Here is a 13,552-nt window from a genome sequence, read left to right as displayed (position 1 = left end):
ATGTAATGTACATAATTAAGAGGTGAGGTAATGATCTATAATGCAGCCAAATCTAAACTGAATTTTGAAATAATTAAATTATGATACAATTATTTACATTGAACTCAAAACATTTTTGCATTCAGCTACTATACTCAATGCTATTAAATGGAGAGCAAATAGAGACTTTTATTATTTTAAATAAAAGTTTATATTTTTAGCATTTCCATTTGAAAGTTTTAGCAGTTTTGTTGTGATTTGTCATTTATTATTATTAGGGGTTCAAATATGAAGCTTTATTATTTTTAAATTTTTATTATTTTTATATTTGAAAATTAATTCCTTGGCAACTAGCTGAAATAAAATAAGTTTAAAATGTTTAAATTTTATTTTATTTTATTTCAGTTATCGCTTATTCCTTCTGAGCTTTGGAAACTCATTAAAAAAGTATCTGTAAAAGTTTTGTTGCTGAGCTGACAAAGTGAACTGTGTTTATTTAGCTCTGTTGTTCTAGAAGGCTTTAAAGCAGTTAAATAAAATAGAAAAATTAAGTTAATCTGTATGATAGTTCCTTGATCTCATGATATATTGTGTACTGTTCTGCTTTATATTACATTTAATGAATCAGTAAAGTCATATATGGCACGTATCTAAATATACACGCTCTTTAATCTATAGATATATGCATGTCAGGCAACTTTTGCTTTCATTCTTTTTTTGGGTTTAGCGGTTCAGCATCCCTTTTATCAGGCATTTAATTAGAACTGTAGGCTGTTGTACGAAGAAAAGCCTTTCCAAGTACTAACTGAGGTCGGCTTCCTGCCCAAGTCAGCTGATGCGAATTGTGTCTCTTTAAACCTTCAATCACTTTTAAAGCCACAGTGAAGCATTTCTTGAGAAGCTCAAATATAAACTTATTTTGTTCAACAGGAAATCATTACCTCAGCTTTGCATTTCAGTTTTGCCCAATGACTAAGACAACATGCGTTTTGCATCAGAGGTCTAATTGTTGTTTATTGAAAGGTCATTTGAATGAAACTACTCTCCATTGATGAAGTTTGAGCATGCAGAAGTAAGAATGCCTGTGTCAGCTTAATGAAAACGGAATTTGGGACATAGGGAAGTTAGAGGTGGGGGTGTGCGTGAGGGGGTGTGTGCACAAGCGCAAACTCACATATGACATCATGCACAGATTTAAAAAATGGAACTCGACAGAGTGAAGATTAGTTGAGAGATGTAATGATTTAAAATGTGGATCTGTGTTTGTTTTAGTTTGTGTGTGTGTGTGTGTGTGTGTGTGTGTGTGTGTGTGTGTGTGTGTGTGTGTGTGTGTGTGTGTGTGTGTGTGTGTGTGTGTGTGTGTGTTTGGGCAGGCACGTGTGAGTTCTTCGGAATGTGCAATACACTTGTGATAAAGTCTTCCATTGTTATAGTGTTAAACCAAACCCTGAAGTTACTCATCAGATGTTCTTAAGAAATGATTACGCCATATCACCAGTTTTATCACCTTAGTGGTTTATTGTAGAGGTACTCTCCTGTCATATGCACACATGTTGCCAAAGCTGAAGTGTAATGTTTTAACCCTGTTAGCTATAAAAAATTAGACTCTATGCATGATTTTGTTTTTGTTTTTGCTTCAGAAAGAGCTGGAACCACTTAGATATGTTGCATTTGGTTTGTTTAAATATAACGTTTTCAAGTCGAATCAGAAATTAGACCTGTCAGTACAGAAATATGCATTATTTTATCGTAGGAATTTCAAAATAAAGTTTTTTTATCACCTTGTCAGGTTATAGCTTAATGCATGTTCTCAAATCTAAATTAAACTGATATATAATGGAAAGGAAAGTGTGAAAGGTCTGGAAATGTCAGTTTGCACTTGGTCTTTTTAGTGAGAATATTTTAAACAACCCTGACAAGTCCTTGACTCTAAGAATACCGGTTGTGGTGAGACACATTCTAAGAACTAGGCTGAGGTTTCCAGTGATACAACATTTAGTAGATTAAAAAAGAAATCAAAAGCAAACTCGGAGAGCATGTTATCACAGTGGAGCAAAGGAGAAGCCAGTGTAAAATCAAGCTCGGACTCTAAAACAAACCCAGGAGCCTTAAAGAACCCAGGAGCCTTGTGCATTATTGTTCATTTTTTGCCTTTGTTAATTTTAGAATCTTATTTAAAACTCAACAATGCAGAATTGTTATTATCAATAGCCGAGTTAAAGTGTTTTGAATATCTTTTGAAAGATTAGGCTCTGCTTGAGTTTGGTTGTCATCTTTCAGGTGTGCAGTGTTTGTGCTTGGAAATGTACGGCATTCATCTTTGGGACTACACCGCTGAGCGGAGAATTGGTGCTTCTGTGTGCCCACATGTGACCTTGTTTCCCTCTGCTTAGAATTATGTGCAGGACTGTATTACTAAGCTCTACAGTGTTGCAATAATTGTGTCACAATGCAGGTCCACAGGGACATGGATGCTGACGCCTCCCAGCTTTCTTTACAGTAGTAAACATTGTGTTTACATAAATAATGCAGCCTGACTAGTTTATGATAAACTTTAATCATAGCACAAAAATCACATTCTTTCGTCAGTTTTCACAGCTTTCTTATCAGATGTAAGAATGTTTTGTCACAATATTTGTGTTCAAAAGTCTCCAGTCTCATCATTGTAATTTGATACATTCTCTTTTTCTTCCACAGAATTATGAGTATAAACCCACACGGAATCTGCACCTTTAGAATTCCACAGAAAGCACTGCAGTTTCTCTCAAATTGGAACGCCCATTATGCAGAAGTTTTTTTCCGCCCCTTGCATCTTCGTTCATTAAGTAATTTAGCATAATAAAAACCATAATTTCCCTGTGCTGTGCTTCCAGTTACAAATAAAAGTCTGCTCTTAGCTCCGATTTAACATGTTCAAAATATGTTCCACAGATATTCTCCTCAAAATCAATGAAGAAAATGTCTGCAGATTCCGTCTGGGCCAACAGGTCAAAAACTCTTAGGTCTAAGAGAACACACAGGAAGTGTCAGGTAATAGCAGTATTGCTGAGTCTCCCTGCACAGATCCACCTCTTCATATTATATTGTTGTTACATAGTTTTTTTTTGTTGTAAAAATGACATCTGATGCCCTATCTTGCACCCAGTAGGGCTGGTCTGAATACCATTTTTTGAGCTTTGAAGCTTCGGTTGGAATGAACATTGAATATTCGAAGCTTCGGAATCTCTATATGTCTCAGACATCCCAATTCTCCCGCATATTGATAGCGGCTCCCTGATGCCCGCAAATTAGTTAAAATATCCCGGAATCTAGAGCTCGCGAGCTCCAAACTGCGTAGCGCGCGCACGACAGAGAGTCAGAGAGCGAGAGACCTTGCGTGTGTGTGCAAATCTGCGTGTGTGCCTCTTGAAGCGCATGTAAAATGCGCATGATCATCATCATTATTTATCATCATCATCATTATTTCGAGAACCGTTCATCCAAACGACTTCACAAGGGAGTGCAGTGTATTTGGTGCAATATAGATAGACAGGCGAGACGCGACACGTTCAGAATTAATAAACCTTTAATAAACTACAGAACAGCGCGAGCGGGAAACAGCGCGCCTCACGCGAGCAGAGCTTATATGCTCCAAGAACGGACACTGCACTAGTGATATAAAGCACACACACACACAGAGGTCTGTTAACTTAAGCAATATTTTTAATAAGGTAGCCTAATATTTTTCTTACTAACAAATTATTAGTGTAGATTTAAATAAAGAAGCGGCGCGCCTCACGCGAGCAGAGCTTATATGCTCCGAGAATGGACACTGCACTAGTGATATAAAACACACTAATACATACATTTATACATTTTAATACTACATACATTTTAATACATTTTGTTTCTATTATTCTATTTTCCACAATGTCAAAGCAACGCAGCTTAACCCATAATACAAGCTCAGGCACTTGACTTCTGTCCATACAAACTCTGCTGTTCTGCGCTCTAGCCAGAGAATACTCCCGTTGCAGGAACAATTTTAGTAATCCAAGAAGAAGCAAATATCTATTTATTAAGTAGCTATAACGAATTTATATGTTAAGTATTATATTTCACCAGATTTTATTGTGTAAAACATATTCAAGCACGAACGAGAACCGTTTTGAGGTGTGCAAAAAACAAAACAAAACGAATATTCGAATGTCACATTTTTAAATCGAATACCAACCCACCGAACGAATATTCGAATATTCGGGTCCAGCCCTAGCACCCAGTGCAATTGACACCGATGCATGTACCATTCCTTCCTATTTTGCACCCAACGCACTCTGGACTTTTCCCTCCACAGACGCACGTCGGTAAATTAGGGAATGAACTTGCCCTCCCGAGGGCGGTTCGCAAAAAGAGGAGGCATGTTCCGGCGCAAACGTTCCCTGGTGCTATTTTGCAGTTTCAGAAAACCTAGTCTAAAGTCAGTGGCGCGTTATTCAGATGCTATTTTAAGGGCGCATGCTTGGCCATAATGTAGCGTGTGCACAACGCGCCCACACTTTGCTTCTCTCACTTACACAGATACAGCATTTCCCATTTTTGCAAACCATACATAATTACAAGGAAAAATATTGCCACACGATGGAAATCATTGTGGTGTCCATGAAGATGTGAAAAAATAGGCATAAATCTAGCTTACACATTTACCCAAATTATTAAATGCCTGTTTAACACGAAGCTAATTAGGGGTGGGGGGTGCTCCCATCCCCATACAATGTCCCTTCTCTGTCTTTTACGGCCCTCGGCTTTCGCCATGGAACAAGCGCGCCTGTTTTAAAAGGGAATGTGAGATGATGCTCTGATTGGTTTATTTCAGGTTATGCCCAAACCACACCTATGAGTAATGTAGCTACTTCAGACCAACCCATTTTAGATTTGTGTCGGGCGCAAGAGTCGTTTATCCCGAGATCCTCCCACAAAATTATTTGCGTTTTGTGTTTGATACTTGCATTTCAGATCGTTAAAATAGGGCCCTTGTAATCATTAGTGGATGAATAACAACGTTCATTTATTTTTCCATTGGCTTGTTTTTCCATGGTTTTTGTAGGGTGTTTTTGAGTTACAGTTAGTCTGGGGACTTAGACATGGGGAACCACCTAAAAACATCCTGACATTACTGCAATTACTACTGTGTGATATAAACTTTCCAACACCTCAGTCTTTCAGAAATGCCGAAAAACACAACAGAAACCTGCACCAACTCTTTTTATGGTGTTTATAGAGATGATATAGTGCTTAATGCAGGTTTACATGAAAAGGCAAACTCTAAATGGGGCTGGGGAAAACTATGTATGTATCTACATATTTATAATTTTCAGGTCTCTTCTATTGAACTTACCCCACTGAGACAAAACAGCTCTTAGATGCTTGCCATTGTACTAAGAATCATTATACTGATTCAGTGGAATAGAATGGAAAAGATGATAAATTGCACTCCAGATCACATGAGTGGTGGAAAACGGCTAACTAAAGCCAGTGATAACTGGTGCACATGGTGCTGACCCACACAGCAAGTGGCTGGAATCTAATGAGTTCTTTCTGAAGACATGGCTCAGATGGAAATGTTTTGATCTGTGCCTATGTGTGGGCCTGTGCCTTATTCTGCCCATGACATCTTTAATGTTGAACCAAAAGGAATGGCGCATGAGATCAGAGTATTGGATATTAACCATGAAGCCATTAGACAGTTTGACTTGTGTTGAAGACACTTTGATTTGAAAGTTTTTCCAAATGGAAATTATTTTTCAGTAAAGATGGTTGAATATTTTAGACCATTTGTGGATATACAGTTAATAGGTTACAATGTTGAAAATCAGTTTTAGACTGCAAATGATTCAGAGATCAGATCCCCACCCAAATCCAACATGTCCACAGGGCAAGCTCCATTTGCTATTTCCACAGCTGCAAGAACATCTCAACAAAGAGGCCCAGAAAAGGGACGCCAACCAGGCCTCTTGTGCTCTTTCAGGTGAAAAGCACCTAATCGAATCCCCCTAAACAAAGCCTGAAGATTTCCTTCAGAGTACATTTTTGAATGAAGACCAATAGTGCTTTGTAAAACAGTTGTTCTCTTGCCTCTCTTCAACATATTATCCTTAGGGCTTGTGATACTTGGCAATTTGCTCAACCCTCAGCAACACTTTGCAACCGTGGTGCAATTGCTCACTCCCTTTAGAAATATGCAAGAATTTTGCTGCTCTTTTTTACAAACCTCTACTTTTGGTCTACTTTGCCACCATTTGGCACAATTTTATATATATATATATATATATATATATATATATATATATATATATATATATATATATATATATATATAACTTAATATATTTATTACTGCAGTTTTAGATTTTTTTAATGCAATTTAAAAAATATTTTATAGACTATTTAATTGTTAGCCTATATTTAATAAATTATTCATCGAATGAATGTTCTCTTATTTAATGTCAGTTAATACAGGTTGTTAATACATTTAAAAAAGTATAAATTAACTTAATAATTGAACTAAATGTAATTGTTTCTATGAATATTTATAAAATTCTTTAACTTTTGCACCAATTATGTTTAATGTGTGTTTATAAAGATAAATTCTTTGGCACAATGCTATGACAATGAAGAGTGAGGTGGGGTGGACTTGACCTGAAATATGAGATCAGTGGCGTCCCTCTAATTAGCCATTACATGACACTTTTAGTTATCAGACAATTTATGACCTTGCTGGTGAGTTGATCAAAAAGCTGTGTAAATCGAAATAGTTAGACTGTCTCATTTTCTCCCATCACCGCGAGACAAGTCTTCAGAAGCTACATGCACAAAGACCTTTTTCCTAACAGAAGCGTAGGAATAGGTTGGAATTTCATTAAACAAGAAAGAATGAGCGCATACATGGTGACTTATCTGTGATCCTGTTGGGAGGAGGGATGTGTTTGACAGGGTGTGTGGTGTCTATCGTGGGAAGAAGTGCCGTAAGCTCTTTGATGCCTCAATGTACAAGATCTGTAGGGGGGCCAATCCTATTCTCCGTCCCTGCAGCACCTAAGCCAAGTCCGCCCCCTCTCTCTTCCCACAGTCGTCTAGAGCATCAAATTCTCTCCCACCACACACTCCTCTCCAAAAACACACACTGCGAATGCCATTCTTGAGGTGTCCCGCTGTTTTCCACAAACCCAGGAATTGAGACATAGTTCGCCAATGCTGTAAATACTCTGTTGCTGTTGGATTCCTTTTTGATGGCATGTCAGAATTCAACTGAGGCCATTTGTTGGATTATGCACCCGGTTGAAATGTAAGATGTGTAACGAGAAACATAAGCAGAGGATAAGACAAACAAAAATCAGCGGAGCAGCATACATCAATCACCAGGCGACTGTTGGTGTCACGTTATTTGAGATACAAAATGGATCTGGGAGGAGTGCTGTTTCCCTTTGTACATAGATGATTTAGACTACCAAAAGCACAGTCTGATAACAACTTTGAGAACGATTGAACTTGAGTATGGATTGCACAACAGTAGACTTGGAAAACAACATGAAATATACACACATAACATTATTTTCCTGAAAAACAGCACCAGCTCTGCGAGTTTGTTCCAGGATTGTGTGTCATGTACACCAGCTGCTGCTGTTTTTCAGTGTGTGTTCTTGTCCGTTTGGTGTGTACGAAAGAGAGAGAGAGAGAGAGGTCAATCGTGGGCAACAGGCCACTGTGAAATTATCAGTGTGTGTGTGTGTGTGTGTGTGTGTTTACGGTCAGCTTGTTTTTCCAGTAATACACACTCTGATCCCCTCGTCCACCTCCCATTTCTTGGTAGTCCACAAAATGCTGTGATGATCATCATTACACTGAGTCATCAGTTTGGACCCTGAATACATTGTACCATAATCTGCATTGATGGACAACCTAATAAATATTTCCTTGGCAGTGAGGACAAACAATGTGCTTCTCCTGTTAGCAAACCTTATTACAAGCTTCTAAATTCTTCCAAAAACAAACATATTACAATTAATGATGATGGAAGAGCTTAAGTCAAATTCAGGATTTATAAAATCAGTCAATTTAGGTGTTTCTAATAAAATAAATGTTTTTTAAGTCTAAATTAATGTAATTAATCTAATTATTAATGTCCTCAAATCCTATAAAGACAAGGCACTCTTATATTACAATATTACAGTATTTACAAGTATTTATACAATATACAACAGATCATTAGTCAATGTATATTTAAATAGTTAGAAATTACAAAGAAGTAATTTGACTTTTACATTTTACACAATTAAATCAATAGTTTGAATAGACTTTTATTGGGCAATCCCTTCTTGTCTTTGATCATTTTACATGTTTAGACTCTACATTAAATATTAAGAGGAAATGTGAAGGCCACATCAGTCTTGAGGCAATATCTCTGTCATCGACCGTCACGTATTATGCATATAAGCAAATGTTTTGACGATAAATTTTTGGAAGCATATGCAAGCCCTTATCTCCACACGGATCTGGGTACTGGGTACCCACCTGATCATTACGTGCCTAGACTATTAAGATGGCATTTGCTAATGGCACACTGATGCAATTGGCCCTTTGCCTTGAGCAGGTTGATCCAGCCAGGTCTCTGTTTAGTAGGGGTTGCACGACTACTGATTTTTGCTAGTCGATTTCTTATCAAAACAATACTCGAATTACTCGACTACTCGTGGTCCAGGCTTCTGTGAATGAAAAGACATGAAATAGTTCTTATCAATAAATGTTTAACAATTACACAAGTAAACTCGCAAAACATTATAATTATTACATTACATATTTAAATTTCCATGTAACAGAGTAAAGCCAAATAAATAGCCGTTCTTGCCTTTCATTTGAGACGCAATGTCGCATTTAGAGCCCATTAACGTATTGCGCTTTGTGCACGTGCAAATTCATTATTTCAAATGTAGGCGCGGTGCAAGCGCGCTCATAATGGAGCGAAGCGGTCTAATCTTCCAGGCCGCGGCAAATGAAAACAGGCTTGTTCGACTTTAACCTACACCACACAGACAGATCGTTGAATGACATCAAAGTACAGCGAGAGCGAATAGAGAGCAGGCGGCTCTTGTCTTTCACCAATCTGTCTGTCCACTACGCTCGCTCAGTGCCAGTGGACACGCACCGTAACATCTCAACATTTCAGAATGCCGCAAGCCCGCCGCAGGTAATGTGACAAAAACCAACCGATCAGCTTCGGCCTTTCCTTAAAAACATCGAAAGCTCGGCTAAACAGCTGATCTTAGCTGTATAGGGTGGCTTTTTGTTTCTCATCTCTATAAATATATCTAGTAGTAAAGCTAATGCAAGGGCTAGAAATAAATTAATCCTTTGCTGATACTCCTCGTCATCATGGAGAGCGCAGTTCATGGTTGCATAGCAACGACAGACGCCATGGGAGCGCAAAGCACTTGTGGAAAGGAGAAAGTTTCCATGCGCGCTTTCCATGTGTTTTTCGTCGCGATATGTGAACGGCCCCTTACAGAGTTGGCAAATAACAATTTTTTTGTCATCTTGATGAAATACTGATGTTTGTGTCTTATGTGTGGTGTCTGCTGGTGACGTTCTCCATTTTGAATTAATTTATGGTTAATGCATGCTCAAGTAGTCGATTGTTTACAACAGCGCCGACTAGTGGTTGAAGTAGTCGATCTCTCGATTAATGGACTAGTCTCTGCAAGCCCTACAGCACGTAGTTATTTCTGGAACCGATGACTTTGTGAGTTCGCTTGTTGTTCTCTTCCTCGTGTGCCTGTCTGTATACTCTCATCCTCTGTGATATATAAAGAATTCCTAACTAGCTCCAACCATCCAGGCAGTAGGCCTACTCCACAGAGCTAACCAAGGGAGTTTTGAGTTGACCATGAAAAATAAATCCAGCTCAGAGTGGCATTTTGAGACTTCTCATGTTCTGAAGCATCCTAAATTCAGGAAGTGTATACTCTGTTTACAGGAAGCTTGGCCCTGAGGTGGTCAACTTAGACACATTTGATGTATTGTATGTAACACCATCTTAATCCCTGGCTAGATAAATATTTAATGCCCTGGTTTTAGCAGTAAGGGAGGATGTATTTACAACAGCCATGGAGCTATTAAATTATGCATAATCGGCACTGATAAACATCAGTTTTTGTTACATGAATGGGCCATCATCTCATTTCATGGTCCAAAACAGCAGGAAATTTCAAGCAGCTTCAATTAATTTTAACTAAGCCATTTTAGCATTCAGAGAGCAAGTGAACTAGACTCTTAGAATGCAGATAGAAATTGAAAGTCCTTCATTTGTAGTTATGTATATTACTTTGCGAATACGCCTCATGAGTCCCCTCTTAAAGCTTCCTATTAGATGCTGTTGCTGCAGTGGAACTGCTCTCTAGACTGCCAGTTAATGAATCCTGTTGGTAAGGGTAACAGGATAATGGAAACTGGAAAAAAGAAGAATCAATAAATTGCACAAAGCAGGATATTGAATAATTGAATCGTTCAATCATGCTATAAAGGCCTCAGTACAAAAGACTGAATGGGTATTCAATTTCAAAGGGTCCATTATGGCTGTGTTAGGAAGTGAGCACTGCTGATCCCTCACCCATTCATACAACTAACAACCAAATATTCTCATAGAGAAGTAACCAGTACGTTGGACTATGCATAGATGGCTTGTGAAATTTTAGTTTTGATTGTTTGCGCATATATTTTAACAGATATTCTATAATTGTTCAATGAATGCATAAGTTCTGAACCCTTTCTCAGTTTCTCTCCCTGAGGTTTAAGGAACCCAAGTTAGGCTCCACTGCTGCTGGGAATGAAACCAGCGAGGCGTAGGCTCACGAAACTCCAAAATTCCCCTTCTGACTTTACAGTGACGTTGAGCCTCAGCTATTTGACCAGCCATTGTTTGTGTCTGCTTTCTGACAGCATACTGAAAATATTTCTATCCCGTTCAGTTACTTTTGCCCTTTCTTTCCAATTCTTTCTGCCTTGGGGGAGGGATTGAGTTGCCAATTTCTTGAGTTTGGAACCTGAGGGGTGCAGGTAACTCCAATGTGGTGTAAAGCCAAGACACAGAATCTGTGGTTCAGACTTCAAACAAGACTCTGCGCTATTGTGTCTATCTATCCCTTTCTCCATCTATCAGGCAACCCTCCCTTCTGTGTTCCCATTGCACCGAAAGATGACACCAAATACTCCTCCTTTTCAAAGCCCAGCTGATATAAGCGGTAGTGTGAGAAAAAGGCTGATGAAGAGAGGCTTATGGATATTGCACTGCATAAACTCCATACAGTGAGAGACTGTTTGAGAGAGACAGAAGGCAAGACAAAGCGAGGAGAAGATGAGTTGTTAGGGGATTCTTCATTGATTTGTTTGTGAAGTAAAATTTGAAAGATCGGGTAGCTAGAGAAGGAATATGATTCGTGCATCTGACAATTTTTCGCCACCATCAGCTGCACCCGACAGATGAGGGCGAACATTGTCTAGCTTCATTAGGACGAGCAGACGGTTCAGAATTGCGCTTCGGCTGTCAGCGTTTAACACCTCGCCCAGATGAGCACCATCAGCCCGTCTGCTAGCTTGCTGGGTGCTGCTGGTGAGGAGTAGTCTGAATGTTCTCCCCGTTTGCTGCATCTGTCAGCATATTGCGTCCTGCTCTGGGATTTCACCACATGCAAATGAACAGCCCGTCCATCGCATGACTCAGAGTCTCCACTTAAACCCCCACACCCAAACACACACAAATAAACCTCTACTGAAAGCACTGACTCGCACACTTCAAACCACTGGCGTACACGCTTATGTAAACTCCAGTACCGCTTGTATGATGCCATGCTTTGATAGTTACAGTTAAGCTCTTCACATGGCTTGTAAAAACAAAAATATGGGGGAAAGTATTTTACCATTTGAGATTTCCCCTACAAATTCTTATAAATTATTTATGAGTGAAGTGGTTAAGAAGTCATTTTGAGTTACCATTATTGTTTCTGTCCAGTTGAATGTAATTAACAGGCGTTATACTTTATAAAAGTCATTTTATTGTTCACTGTTTTTTGTTTTTTTTGCTCAACAGTATCATAATGCTATTGATTAATTTAAAGAAGTATTTATTTAAATTAATAATTATTTATTTTGATTGTTTTTGTGCCATTGACATTTGAACTGCATTTATCTTCTCATATTGCTGCAGCTTCGATATCCAAGCAAAATAACTTTTAATTGTCATTTTTCAATTTTGTCTTTATTTCTTCACTTTCACCACATGTACACATTAAACACTAGGCTTTTATTTTTTCAGTAAACTGAAAGAAGGCCTTTAAGTTTGTTTAGCTCACAACAGTTTGTAATGCTCCACTCTCAAGCACACAGCACATGTAGTCTATACTTATTTAGTTTAACTATCCATATCGCAATTTTGATTTTATTATGATTATTTGTTCAGCTCTTCTTCCAGGTTTATACTTAATGTGATTTACATGTTCTCGGATCAACATCGTTGTTGTTCCAGGAACAACATTCCTGTCAAACAGTCAAATTTTAGACATCTGGTTTAGGGTTAAGCTTAGGGCTTTTTTAATAGAAATATTGTTCCAGGACCAACCACGGCTTTTGATCCAGGACAAACATGTTCTACTTGGCTGAATCATGGGCATGCTTTGGGTTTACCATGTATTTGTACTGATTTCCACAAGCACATGGATGCAACCCTAGCTGATGCGTAACAAGTTCTGACTCCCAACACATTAACTTATAATGGCTCGATCAGATCGTTAATCCAAACGGATTTACCAAATGGATGGGATTTAATTAATTTGCATAGGATTCTGATTACTTCTAAGCGGGAAAAAGAATTCAACAGGGAATTTTCAGCCTTCGGTCAGCACAATAACCCAGACTAAATGTCTCTATAAACAAACCTCTGTTGTTCTTTATCACATTTTCTCCCTTTCTCATTTGAAACAAAACCTTAGATGTGATTCTCCTCCTTTCTTTGTGCTCTTTCATGCATGATCCTCCAGTAGTCATATAATTTCCCTGTTGGAGACTATTGGTTTTCCCGTTGATTTGTGTGTACATCAAAATGCCATATCTCTATCACGACCTACCCAGCACCATCATTTGATTTAGTACCTGCTTCTTTGTGTTTACAAAACACTTGGAAATCCCCCTCCATAACTGCCGGGTGTCATAGAGTTTTTTCAGTGGTGAGGGTAAAAGTTTTAATTATAAGCTAAACATGTTTGCTTTCCAGTGTTTATGTATTTGGTGCATCATACCCGGCTTTCTCAAGACTTCACCCTTACATCACCTGCTGTTTTTTCCGTACCGTCATAGATGACATTTGATCAATGTTCTAGTCCACTGGAGTCTGTGAATAGCCCTGCTGTGTAATATTTCTTTTTGTGTGTAGAAAGAGTAAGACATTATACCGATATGGATGGGAGAAGAAATGTAATATGTTTTACAGTGGGTAAAAGCTGACCTACAGTATATAATCATGTGTTATGATTGCCAACTGCCAATATTGTAT

The 13,552-nt window shown here is 38.4% G+C and overlaps 1 protein-coding gene across 1 annotated transcript in view; it reads left to right on the top strand.

The window, feature by feature from the left end:
* Positions 1-13,552, top strand: part of bcl2a (BCL2 apoptosis regulator a) — a 57,491-nt gene that overhangs the window by 24,641 nt on the left and 19,298 nt on the right. The window lies entirely within an intron of this gene.

Source organism: Siphateles boraxobius, unplaced genomic scaffold (genome assembly GCF_051911475.1).
Source record: "Siphateles boraxobius isolate OS27281-9 unplaced genomic scaffold, OSU_SipBor_1 26, whole genome shotgun sequence".
Lineage (NCBI taxonomy): Eukaryota > Metazoa > Chordata > Actinopteri > Cypriniformes > Leuciscidae > Siphateles > Siphateles boraxobius.
Note: the sequence above shows the minus strand (reverse complement) of the source record. Positions and strands in the feature narration are given on the sequence as shown.